General features: G+C 46.3%; 1 long non-coding RNA gene across 3 annotated transcripts; it reads right to left on the minus strand.

The window, feature by feature from the left end:
- Positions 1-5,699: 5,699 nt before the first annotated feature.
- On the minus strand, positions 5,700-12,759 carry LOC125513458. 3 transcript variants are annotated; one of them, XR_007285942.1, is made up of 6 exons: positions 12,296-12,759; positions 11,495-11,760; positions 10,316-10,414; positions 9,196-10,218; positions 9,016-9,108; positions 6,959-7,862 (listed from the first exon to the last, which is right to left on the minus strand). It is a non-coding gene; the product is annotated as an uncharacterized LOC125513458 (long non-coding RNA). The 3 variants fall into 3 exon arrangements; XR_007285941.1 differs by lacking the exon at positions 6,959-7,862 and adding an exon at positions 5,700-6,238 and having other exon boundaries at positions 11,495-12,759; XR_007285940.1 differs by having other exon boundaries at positions 11,495-12,759.
- Between the last annotated feature and the right edge of the window lie 295 nt (positions 12,760-13,054).

A 13,054-nucleotide genomic window follows, 5' to 3' on the forward strand; every position in this document is an offset into this window, starting at 1 on the left:
AAGGAGTTTCTCTCGAAAGAAGTGAGTGGGATGAAAGTAGAACTTGATGAGGTAACTGTACCTGCTCCCTTATTAGAAAGTAGTACATCACAGAAACCGGTTTCTGTGACACCTACACCAACTACTGAGGAAGTTAATGATGATGATCATGAAACGTTAGATCAAGTTGCTACTGATCTTCGTAGATCAACCAGAGTAAGATCCGCACCAGAGTGGTACGGTAATCCCGTTCTGGAAGTCATGCTACTAGATCATGATGAACCTGCGAACTATGGAGAAGCGATGGTGAGCCCAGATTCCGCAAAATGGCTTGAAGCCATGAAATCTAAGATGGGATCCATGTATGAGAACAAAGTGTGGACTTTGGTTGACTTGCCCAAAGATCGGCAAGCAATTGAGAATAAATGGATCTTCAAGAAGAAGACTGACGCTGACGGTAATGTTACTGTCTACAAAGCTCGACTTGTCGCAAAAGGTTTTCGACAAGTTCAAGGGATTGACTACGATGAGACCTTCTCACCCGTAGCGATGCTTAATTCTGTCCGAATCATGTTAGCAATTGCCGCATTTTATGATTATGAAATTTGGCAGATGGATGTCAAAACTGCATCCCTGAATGGATTTCTGGAAGAAGAGTTGTATATGATGCAACCAGAAGGTTTTGTCGATCCAAAGGGAGCTAACAAAGTGTGCAAGCTCCAGCGATCCATTTATGGACTGGTGCAAGCCTCTCGGAGTTGGAATAAACGCTTTGATAATGTGATCAAAGCATTTGGTTTTGTACAGACTTTTGGAGAAGCCTGTATTTACAAGAAAGTGAGTGGGAGCTCTGTAGCATTTCTGATATTATATGTAGATGACATATTACTAATAGGAAATGATATAGAATTTCTGGATAGCATAAAGGGATACTTGAATAAGAGTTCTTCAATGAAAGACATCGGTGAAGCTGCTTACATATTGGGCATTAAGATCTATAGAAATAGATCAAGACGCTTAATTAGACTTTCACAAAGCACATACCTTTACAAAGTTTTGAAGAAGTTCAAAATGGATCAAGCAAAGAAAAGGATTCTTGCCTGTGTTACAAGGTGTGAAATTGAGTAAGACTCAATGCCCGACCACTGCAGAAGATAGAGAGAAAATGAAAGATGTTCCCTATGCTTCAGCCATAGGCTCTATCATGTATGCAATGCTGTGTACAAGACCTAATGTATGTCTTGCTATAAGTCTAGCAGGGAGGTACCAAAGTAATCCAGGAGTGGATCACTGGACAGCGGTCAAGAACATCCTGAAATACCTGAAAAGGACTAAGGATATGTTTCTCATATATGGAGGTGACAAAGAGCTCATCGTAAATGGTTACGTTGATGCAAGCTTTGACACTGATCCGGACGATTCTAAATCGCAAACCGGATACGTGTTTACATTAAACGGTGGAGCTGTCAGTTGGTGCAGTTCTAAACAAAGCGTTATGGCGGGATCTACATGTGAAGCGAAGTACATAGCTGCTTCGGAAGCAGCAAACGAAGGAGTCTGGATGAAGGAGTTCATATCCGATCTAGGTGTCATACCTAGTGCATCGGGACCAATGAAAATCTTTTGTGACAATACTGGTGCAATTGCCTTGGCAAAGGAATCCAGATTTCACAAGAGAACCAAGCACATCAAGAGACGCTTCAATTCCATCCGGGATCTAGTCCAGGTGGGAGACATAGAGATTTGCAAGATACATACAAATCTGAATGTAGCAGACCCGTTGACTAAGCCTCTTCCACGAGCAAAACATGATCAGCACCAAAGTTCCATGGGTGTTAGAATCATTACTGTGTAATCTAGATTATTGACTCTAATGCAAGTGGGAGACTGAAGGAAATATGCCCTAGAGGCAATAATAAAGTTATTATTTTATTTCCTTATATCATGATAAATGTTTATTATTCATGCTAGAATTGTATTAACCGGAAACATAATACTTGTGTGAATACATAGACAAACTAAACGTCACTAGTATGCCTCTACTTGACTAGCTCGTTAATCGAAGATGGTTATGTTTCCTAACAATAGACATGTGTTGTCATTTGATTAACGGGATCACATCATTTGGAGAATGATGTGATTGACATAACTCATTCCATTAGCTTAGCACCCGATCGTTTTAGTATGTTGCTATTGCTTTCTTCATGACTTATACATGTTCCTATGACTATGAGATTATGCAACTCCCGTTTGCCGGAGGAACACTTTGTGTGCTACCAAACGTCACAACGTAACTGGGTGATTATAAAGGAGCTCTACAGGTGTCTCCAAAGGTACATGTTGTGTTGGCGTATTTCAAGATTAGGATTTGTCACTCCGATTGTCGAAGAGGTATCTCTGGGCCCTCTCGGTAATGCACATCACGTAAGCCTTGCAAGCATTGCAACTAATGAGTTAGTTGTGAGATGATGTATTACAAAACGAGTAAAGAGACTTGCCGGTAACGAGATTGAACTAGGTATTGAGATACCGACGATCGAATCTCGGGCAAGTAACATACCGATGACAAAGGGAACAAAGTATGTTGTTATGCGGTCTGATCGATAAAGATTTTCGTAGAATATGTGGGAGCCAATATGAGCATCCAGGTTCTGGTATTGGTTATTGACCGGAGACATGTCTCGGTCATGTCTACATTGTTCTCGAACCCGTAGGGTCCGTACGCTTAACGTTATGATGACAGTTTCATTATGAGTTTATATATTTTGATGTACCGAAGTTTGTTCGGAGTCCCGGATGTGATTACGGACATGACGAGGAGTCTCGAAATGGTCGAGACATAAAGATTGATATATTGGACGGCTATATTCGGACACCGAAAGTGTTCCGGATGATTTCGGAGAAAACCGGAGTGCCGGAGGGTTACCGGAACCCCCCGGGAGAAGTAATGGGCCTTATGGGCCCTAGTAGAGAGAGAGAGAGGGGTGGCCAGGGTGGGCCGCGCGCCCCTCCCCCTCTGATCCGAATTGGACTAGGAGAGGGGGGGTGGCGCCCCCCTTTCCTTCTCCCTCTCCTCCTTCCTTTGCCCCTCCTAGTAGGAGTAGGACTCTCCTCCTCCTTGGCGCGCCCAAGGGCCGGCCGGCCTCGCCCCTTGCTCCTTTATATACGGGGGCAGGGGGGCACCTCTAAACACACAAGTTGATCCTCGTGATCGTTTTCTTACCCGTGTGCGGTGGCCCCCTCCACCATACTCCTCGATAATATTGTAGCGGTGCTTAGGCGAAGCCCTGCGACGGTAGAACATCAAGATCGTCACCACACCGTCGTGCTGACGGAACTCTTCCCTGACACTTTGCTGGATCGGAGTCCGGGGATCGTCATCGAGCTGAACGTGTGCTAAAACTCGGAGGTGCCGTAGTTTCGGTGCTTGATTGGTCGGGCCGTGAAGACGTACGACTACATCAACCGCGTTGTCATAACGCTTTCGCTGTCGGTCTACGAGGATACGTAGACAACACTCTTCCCTCTCGTTGCTATGCATCATCATGATCTTGTGTGTGCATTGAAAATTTTTAAAATTACTACATTCCCAACAATACATCACCATAATCTTGCGTGTGCGTAGGAAAATTTTGAAATTCCTACGTTCTCCAACAGTACGCAATACACAGCTTGTACGCCTCCTGCCTTCCACCGCCGGTCGCCGGACTCCGCGTCCGCGTACACGCGTATACCCGAGCAGCCCAATGCTACACGGCTGCATGCGCCTCCGGTCTGATCCGATCCTGCTCCAACGCCTCACGCGGCCAGCCTGCCACGGTTGTACGCTCGCCTGTCGAAACGTTGATCGATGGCCGCACGTCCTGCCTGCTGCTTGCACGTGTCTGACAGCCGAACGCTCGCCCGATCAATCTCCGGGATCCATTGCTTTTTTCTAATCTCGCCCAAAACCACGCCACAGCGGCTGCATCTCAAACTCGATATTTTCTCCAGATCAACGAATCTATAGCCTTCTCGTAACCTAGCTCATGATATCACTTATTAGAATAAATTCGAGGCATACCGTTGATCATCCGAGGACCAAGCAATCACACAAGGCACGACACCAAGATTTGTTAACGAGGTTCACCGATATGGCTACATCCCCGGGACTTGACTACGGGTGCTCCTGCCCGTGACACCGTCACAATACCGCACACCGGCCACCCACACGCCGCCGGCTTCCCATTGCGCGCCTATGCTATTATGTTGGCATAGGTTACATCGTGTGTCTAGCCCCGCTATATATGAGAGGCCTAGGATACAAGTGTCCTACTAGGACACGACTTCCTATCATATTTAAACACAATACAACTACAAGTCCAACTATAACCTACCTTGTACACAATATTCGACACGACTTTAGCAAATTCTGAAGATCACCTAGGTCCACCTGCCGGCTCTTGCTTTTATCATAAACTTAATCTGTACTCCAAAATGAGAGTAAATTGCTAAAAGCCACCATATTTGTGGCTAGGGTACTGCAAAAGTACCGCTTTTGCCAAAAATCATAAAAAAAATCATCAACTCTGAGGCAAGTGACTAACGAAAACTTACAAGGCTGGCCCACCTGTCGGGTCCACTTGGCATATCTACATGGACAATACGCTGATGTGGCCAAGGGTCCCACATGGCAGCCCCACGCCTCTTACATCTCTTTTCCCCTCCCTCTCTCCCCCGTTGACTCCGGCCCTGCCCTGATGGTGACAACCCCGACTCCTGGTTCCCGGCGAGGTAGGCATGCGAGGTCAACGGCGAGCAGTGCCGCTTCAGCTCCGGCGAGCGCGCCTCCCGTCGAGGTAGCCATGCCGGCGGCGCATGAGCCCGGCGAGCCATGCCCGGAGCCCGAGCGGGCGAGCAGCGCCGCTCCAGCTCCGGCGAGTGTCCCTTCCGTCGAGGTAGCCATGCCGGCGGCGCACGTGCCCAGGGAGCCGTGCCCGGAGCCCGAGCTGCCGGAGGCAGTCCTGCCGCGACGCTGCCCAATCTATTCCTGTCGTCTGGATCCCGCGCACGCACGGGGTGGTCCCGGTGCCCGCGGCCGAGATCCGGCTATAGCCGCTGGGATCCATCGTCGGGCCCTCACGGCGTCTCCTCCCTTTCCTCCAGCCGCCTCCCATCAACGCGCTCACCCAGCGGGAGAAGGCCGGGTTGGCTGCCCGTGTCCCATCGGGAGCACCGCAGCCATGGCCGCACCTGAGATGCACCACCGCAGCCCGCCGCTTCCGCTGGAGCTCCATGGCCGCACCTGAGGAGGACGGGGAAGGAGAAGAGAATGGGGAAGAAGAAGAGAGGGAAAATGAGGTGGGTGGACGACATGTGGGACCCACGCCCCACCTCAACAAAGTGTACACATAGACATGCCACGTTGGACCGACAAGTGGATCCCATCAGTCAGTTTTGCTATTTGTGCGAGCTAATCTGTGAATCGGTGTGATTTGTTATTCACTTGCCTCAGAGTTGGTGGTTTTTTGTGATTTTTGGCAAAAGCGGTAGTTTTGCAGTACCCTAGCCACAAATGTGGTGGCTTTCAGCAATGTACTCACAAGATGAAGGCGACCCTAGCTAACTTCGCACTACTCGAAAAGGAAGGTCAAGGGCAACTCCAACGCACCTTTGAGACAAGGATAAATCAACGTTCAAGAGGATTGACAACCCTCTTGCAGCTAAACGAATGAAACTTATATAAATTAAGCTTAATTAAATTTGAACTAATCCTAACTAACAGGATGGTGACCTCATAGCGGTGGCCTCGGGCCTCCGAGGCCACTGGCATCTTCATCGCAGTCAGCGCCGTCCTCTGAGCCTCGTTGTCAGATCTGGAGGTTGTGATGGCTTATATGAGTTGCGTCGGCGAGGTTTCTCGTCCTCATACGGGATCTGAACTTAACCGTGTTGGATATCTCACACAGTGCAGTGCGTATTGGATTTCTAATATGAAAACTCATCGAGCGAAAGCGAGGAACTTATCGAGGGAAAGTGTTCAGATCATTTGGTTTAGACATTTACGATCGATTTGACGATCCACGTTGAAGTTCACCTAATAAGGGTAGAGTCGTTTTAAGTGGAGCCGCTAAGCCATATAAAAAAAGGCCATCCTGCTGCGGACTGAGTGCTCTGGAGAGCACATGCCTAGACTTTCTTTGAAAGGCACCGTAGTATATATACAAATTAAAATGTTCAGTTCCAGCCATCCTGCTGCCCGCGATGTGCTCCTTGGTTGCTGCAATGTTAACAAAACCAACTTGGCAGAGTTAATACCATGATCACAGAATATGGCCACTACAGTATCCACAAAAAATGAGCATTGCAAGAAAGTAATGAGTTTGAACTTTCAAAGTGAGCTAGAAGGTACTAAAGTGGAAAGCGTGTCAATTAAAATGAACTACTAAGAGTTAGTGAAGTGCTTTGCTTTTCATTTATCTAGTCTATCCATGCGGCAAAAACCCAACAAGAATTGGATCTCCCTCTGACGATTCCCAACATCAGAATCGCACAGAAACATTAAAGGGCAAAGCAATCTTCCTGAGAAGGCATCACAGTTGCCCTATACAGATTACTCAAAGCAAAGATTGGTTTTGACAATTTCTAAGTACAAAACGAAACGAAATCGCACTAGGTACTTGTTCCATGCAGAAGCAGCGACTGCATGGCCGATGACGAATCCTTCAGAGCTCATCGGCTCATATAAAACCAGTGAAATTGGTAACACAATAGAAAAATAATTAATGCTTAGTTTTGCTTAAAAATATTTACATATCTAAGACATCGGTGCCTAACATTATCAAACTACAATAATTATGTCACCCTACACATCTATTATCGCTATCTCTATTAATTAAAAATATAAGTAGGCTTCCTTTTCATGTCAGGAAGATCTCTTCGTCAATTGGTTCCCCCTCTTCCACCACGTCCCTCCACCAATTCTTTTTCATCCAGCCGGTTTTATTCCCACAGTACACCACTCAATCACATTAACTTATTTACCTTTTGCAGTACTACATCAACTTCATCTTAATTAATCTAATTTTTGCAATGACATGGAATTTTTTTTTTGAAACGTCACCGGGGGGCAGAGAAAGACTGCCCACCTGAATTTTCCATATCATCAGTTCCGACCGGACTTACAGGGAGAGGGAGACACAGGAGAGAGGGGGAGAGGTCTGTACAAACTGCAACAAAAGGCAGTGGGAAGATCTACAGCAAGGCAGCAAAACGCTGCACCCAGGATTCAAGGATCATCTTGCAGATGGTGCGGGAGCATCTCCATCTCCAAAGGGAGACATCAGCAGCGATGCAGCGAACAACCTCAAGCGGAGGGAGGTCTTGGCCACGAAAGACCCTGGCATTCCTGCTCTTCCAAATGTTCCAGAGAATCGCAATAGGGGGGGGGTGGGGGGGGGGGAGCTGTGCATAGACCTTCAACAGAGGAAGCTGGCGTGGCACCCGGGGTGATCACGGCCCAAACGGCGCAAGCATGCCTACACCCGAACAGCAAATGTACCAGGGTCTCCTCCTGACCGCAAAACGCGCAGGCAGCACTGTCGATGATATGTCTTCGATGGAGCAGGGCGGCGCACGGGAGGCGCCGACGATGGCACAACCATAAGAAGAACTTGCACTTCCCCGGGGCAAAGCTGCGCCAGATGGTGGGTGAAAACGCATCTAGCTCGTGGATTGCCACAGCAGCCTGGTACGCCGCCCTCGCCGAGAAAGCCACCCTAGAGGAGCGCATGCAGCGCGCGTCATGCTCACCAGGCCGCAGTTCCACACAGCTCCTCCCTGAGATCAGCAGGTTCAGAGCGGGCTACTGCAGAGAGGCGAGGTTGGAGGTGGCCATCCAGCCCCTGGAAAGCATCAGCAACGCAGGCATTAGGGCGTTTCTGCTCAATTACACGTCATATTTGACCACACACACCTCACCCACTGCCCCTTAAAAAAATAGTTGACCACACCTCCCCGTACGTTGCTCGATCATCTTAATTTACTTACCATGTATGACCCGGACTACTAAATTATAATGACACCAAAATCATCACAACCCATGTGCAGTACGCAATTAAGAGACGGGCTTCCTTTTCTTTGGAGGACAGTTAAGACTAAATGCAGTACGCAATTCTATAGGGCGAACGTTTCCTGGGTTTTCTTCCAGCACGACACCATATGCATCGTCAAATTTGGCTGTAGTGGATGCATACTTCTTTTTATTTCCTACTAATAAGCTTGCACGTGCAAATGCACGTCTCTAACTAATATTACAAATATATGTGAGAATTAGGACATCTCCAACACGGACCCTCAAACAGCTCGCAACCGTCTTGACTGTGCGATCCGGACGTGTTTTGCCAACCAAAACGGTCTTATATCTGTCCGCTTGGCGGTCCTAACGCACTTTTTTCTGCAAACTGGACACAAAGTGGGGGACTTTGCGGGCATCCGGACCGCTACCACGCCTGCGTCTGGCAACTGTGGCCAACCCTACCACGCCTGCGTCTGGCAACTGTGGCCAACCCAAAACCATCTCTCTTGCCCACATGCTTTCCCACCCGACTCTAAAGAATGTTAGCGCCATATTCATGCCAACACGTGTGCCGCTAAAAGCATAATAACCAAACAAGTTCCTCTAGATAAATTCATTGTCATTATCTTAACCATTGCAAAAACTAAATAAGATACATTAGTGGGTTTCAGAGTCACTCATCTATCTGTGTTTTTTGGAACACAAGCTGGTAATCGACCATGCTAGAAAGAAGTATCATCGTCAGGATGAGGTACTTTCAATGCTTGGTTTAGGTAAAATGCGATCCTCTGAAGTTTCAATGCATATCTAAGGTCCTGAATCATCTTAAGCTTGACCAAGGCAACAGATATGCCAAGGGTCAAGATAAAGTGGTCAGGGGAAGCATATGGAAATGCAATATGGAAAAAATATGTATTAGAAAAACAAAACAAAAAAAATCATGACAATACATATAATAGATAGAAACCAATATTACCAACCTGCATGATGAAATGCTATGGTCCATCCAGGGCCAACTGTGAAGAAGTTTTGCTAGGGACTGAATATCCGGCGTTGTGCGTAGTTTTGGATCCCTTGCATATTACGACATCGTCGATTGGGTGAACATAAAACATAGAAAAAAGGTAAAAGAATGATGTGTGACCGTAATAGTAACTTACACAAAACTTTAGGTCCACGCCAACCTTGCTGTAGATATCACCTTCCTTCATGCAAAGCATGCTGCATATATAAACAGATCTCACCCAGAAGATGCCAGTAGTCTCCCATGACCACTGAGTCTCATCCACCACGGCAATAGATAGTTGAAACTCAGCCAAGCTTTCCCATAAGCTGAAATACACCTAGATCCCTCCTAGCCGGATTTCAATAGCCCATAGCCCCAAATCCACAGCCTGAACCACTGATTTGGAGGCTCTTGCACGAGAGGAGAGAGGAGAGAAGAGTGATGTATCGTATTTCCACCTCTAGATTCCATGTTTGTATTAGGATGTAGAATTGCAACAGCTCAACGGTGTGATGAGCTCGCCTGTTTCCTATGAATGTAAAATCAACCAAGTTTGCTATTTTGCTAAGCTAACTTAGATGAACTTAGATGTACACCATTTCCCTTTTTCTAATAAAGACAAATCAATAGAACTCATGTGAATGATAAAAACTCTTGAAGGCTGTTGACGCAGACCTCTAGGAGAACGTTGGAGCATCACCAGAGTAGGACATGGAGGATAGTCAGAGTCAGCAAACTCAACGGATCGCTCAGAATATAATGGAGATGGTCTGATGTATATCATTCGCACGCCTACTTGGTCCACTCGGAATCTGGACTGGCTGGATCAGTCTGGATGGTTTTGGCTCCACACTAACCATGTATAAATGATGTGTATATGCTTCCTTGTCTAATACAGGATGGGTGGTCAATACACTGTTCAGTTTTGACCCGCTTAATGATCACGCAATTGACTCCAGTAAGGAACATACTTGAGTTCTTATTTTAACTTCTAATAGAAATGAATACCGAAAATAGAATCGTAAAGCTAACTGAATTTTTCATGGCACAAATTAAATTTTCATGTAGGATTGAGGTTCAAGTTGTAGCCTTGAGCAAAATCTTTGTTGGGCTCGCATCTCCTGACCATCCACATCTTGGTAAACTGATTCATAAGGTGGAAGTCCGAAAATGAGAACTGAAAAGCGGACAGTTTGTGAATTTGAGTTTAGTGTTTTCTTGCTTTGCTAGTATACAACTTGTGGAATTACCAAGCTGAACGGCTGACAACATACCTGAACTTTCATTTTGAAATTCTTGTGATCTTCTGGATCCTCAAAAGGGTAGGTACCATCCAACATCACGTAAAGGAAGACCCCACATCCATACATCATCTATCTCCACCCAATGAAAAATTAGTAGTTCTTCAGCAAATAATAAAACATAAAATATTTATATGGTTGCATCGGCTGAAGACTATGCACTACTCATGCCAAGAAAAAGTGGATGCAAAATTCATAAAGCAAGTAAAGCTTTTACGGTCGAGCAAAATGAATCAAGTTCGGAGGCAGATGGCAGAGTATGCGCGACTGTTTAAAGCACAAAAAGATGGATTATGAGTTGCGACCATATTAGTTATTAAGCAGAACTTAAGGAGCAATATATGCCAGAGTTCCAACAGTTGATGTTGGTTCAAATGATGAACCGATGTGGAAGCCCATTGACTTACATTTGCAACATATACACTTTTCATTTAACCTTAAGTGTTAATTTTGTTGGGTTCATTCTTTCTGACTTGGTCATTATTCTTCAAAAGAAGTGTCTGCATCCATATGAGAGGTATACACTACAACCCTGTGTACACAAATATTTATTTTCTTCTCACGTTTCACCAAGCTAACCATGTCATAATAATGCATACCCATGGTGGCAAGAAGAAAGGACATTCATATATGAAGGTCAGAAATAGACATGTGTGCCATTTTCCCACCATAACATGGAATACAATCATCACCTATGACAGAAACGAGATAGTCTAGGGGTGCCATTTGGGTTGAGTGTTTTTGGAAGAGGTGTAGTTCATCATCAAATAAAAGTAAAATCTTCAGTCCCATCATGGGTCCAGAAAATATTACTGCATGAACCCAAGTTCTTGTGGGGATTATGCTAGGTGCTAGCCTTGGTTTCCTCTGATGCACTTTGGATTCAGAACCAATAAGTCTACCCGAAGAATTGCCAACAAGATTAAAACTGAAAGCTTCCCGGCATACCACTGACCACCGCCAAAATTTACCTAAAATCTTATAAAGTGGAGAGCACAAGTACTCAGTGGAGTGGATTTGGATACAACACTGATAAGTGCGCCGCACAGTAAAAGTTACCACTGCGATTCTATAGGAAACAAGCAGAGGAACAATCATGTGAACAAGCAGGGGAGCAATCTCGTAAGTTACGAGCCTATAATAGATACTTACGCTTGATGCCATCAGCTTGCCCCGTCATGGTGGCCATCGATGCAGCGCCGTGCATCCTCTTCGACACGCATGGGCATTCTAGAAATTCAAGGCCCCAGTGCGAAATGCAAAATGGGGCCCTACAATTAATAAATGCCATGCACAACCCTATGAGTTGAATCAGTTTTTTTCTATATAACAATGGGCTTTTGGATCTTTTTCTGTACATTGAAAAATTATGTGTTGTTCAGAATGAACTTGAATTAAGGCAGTTGGACAATTCCTCTCTGTATTGCAGCAAACAACAAATTAGCTACATGCCACATGATCAAATTAAACCGGCATCATCAGTAGCTGAAATCATTGGAACAGTAAACATAATTATATATTCTGACAAGCATAATATGAATAATGTATATATCTAAAACTAAAAGTTGTGACATTGGCAAAAGTGTGCATATGGTGGCTTTGGGCAAGTTGCACGAAAACCTAAAACAATGGATATTCTTTTATATGCACTGGAACTGAGAGGTTCAGTTTAGAAATTGACAGGGTTATCGATCTAAATATGCATGCTAGTTCTTTTCCTTCTTCTCAGCCAACATGTTAGTGCCTCCTAATTACTAATTCAAAGCCGGGCCTGTAATTAGGACCAAACTCCAGCCATGAGATGGGGAGTAAATGGACATGACAGAAGGAATTCCGTCACCAATCACGTGAAAGGGGCCCATGGAAATTAGCAATAGCCATGTGGTGATGTCAGTATAAAACTAAACAAAATACTCTACGGTGTATGTGAGATCATCAGGACGGGAGACGCACCGCCTTGCTCCTGCTTCTTGGCGATGAACAAAAGGAGTGGCGCAACAACAATACTCCAGTGCTCCATGGACGAGATCATTAGGGAGGCTTCAGATGCAGCATGCGCCCTGAGGATCAGCGGTGACGGGGCCCCTCGTCCTCGCCGGATGGGGCGGCTCCCGCATCGTCAGAAGCAGCGACCGGCGCGGTACCCGCGGCGACTCACGCATTGCCGGTACACGCGGCGTACCCTGGCGGCGCGGTGGTTGCACTCCCCCGGCGTCCCTGATGGCGCGGTGGCGGCGGCGGCCCAATCGAGGACGGGAATGAAGGAGGGACGCGGGGAGGCGTGTGGCGGGCGGCGATTGAGAAGGCAAAGGAGAGGAGTTGTTGATCCCCGTCGCCATAGCCAAGTTGAGGCCGGTGGGGAGATGGGATCGGGAGCTAGAAGGGTGGGGTGAGGAACGTGTGCGCGTGGGTGACGGCGTGGGTCGCGTGGCAGCGAGGGTAATTAATTAAGCGTGGCTAAAACATGGTTTGCTGCTAAACATTGGAGCAATCTGGAGCCTAGGATTCGATGCTCTGAACGGTGTAGATGTTTTGGTTCTCCGTCCTCTCGTGCTTTTATAGACATAGTAGATTAATCCGTGATGAATGGATTCTGATCAGTCGTAAAAAAAAATGAATGGATTCTGACGAAGAGCGCAAATAGCCGCGCAAAAACACCAGCCGCACACAAAATCTGCCGAGTCACTCAACACTGGCTCACGGCATCGCGGG

This window comes from Triticum urartu, chromosome 6 (genome assembly GCF_003073215.2).
Source record: "Triticum urartu cultivar G1812 chromosome 6, Tu2.1, whole genome shotgun sequence".
NCBI classification, from domain to species: Eukaryota; Viridiplantae; Streptophyta; class Magnoliopsida; order Poales; family Poaceae; genus Triticum; species Triticum urartu.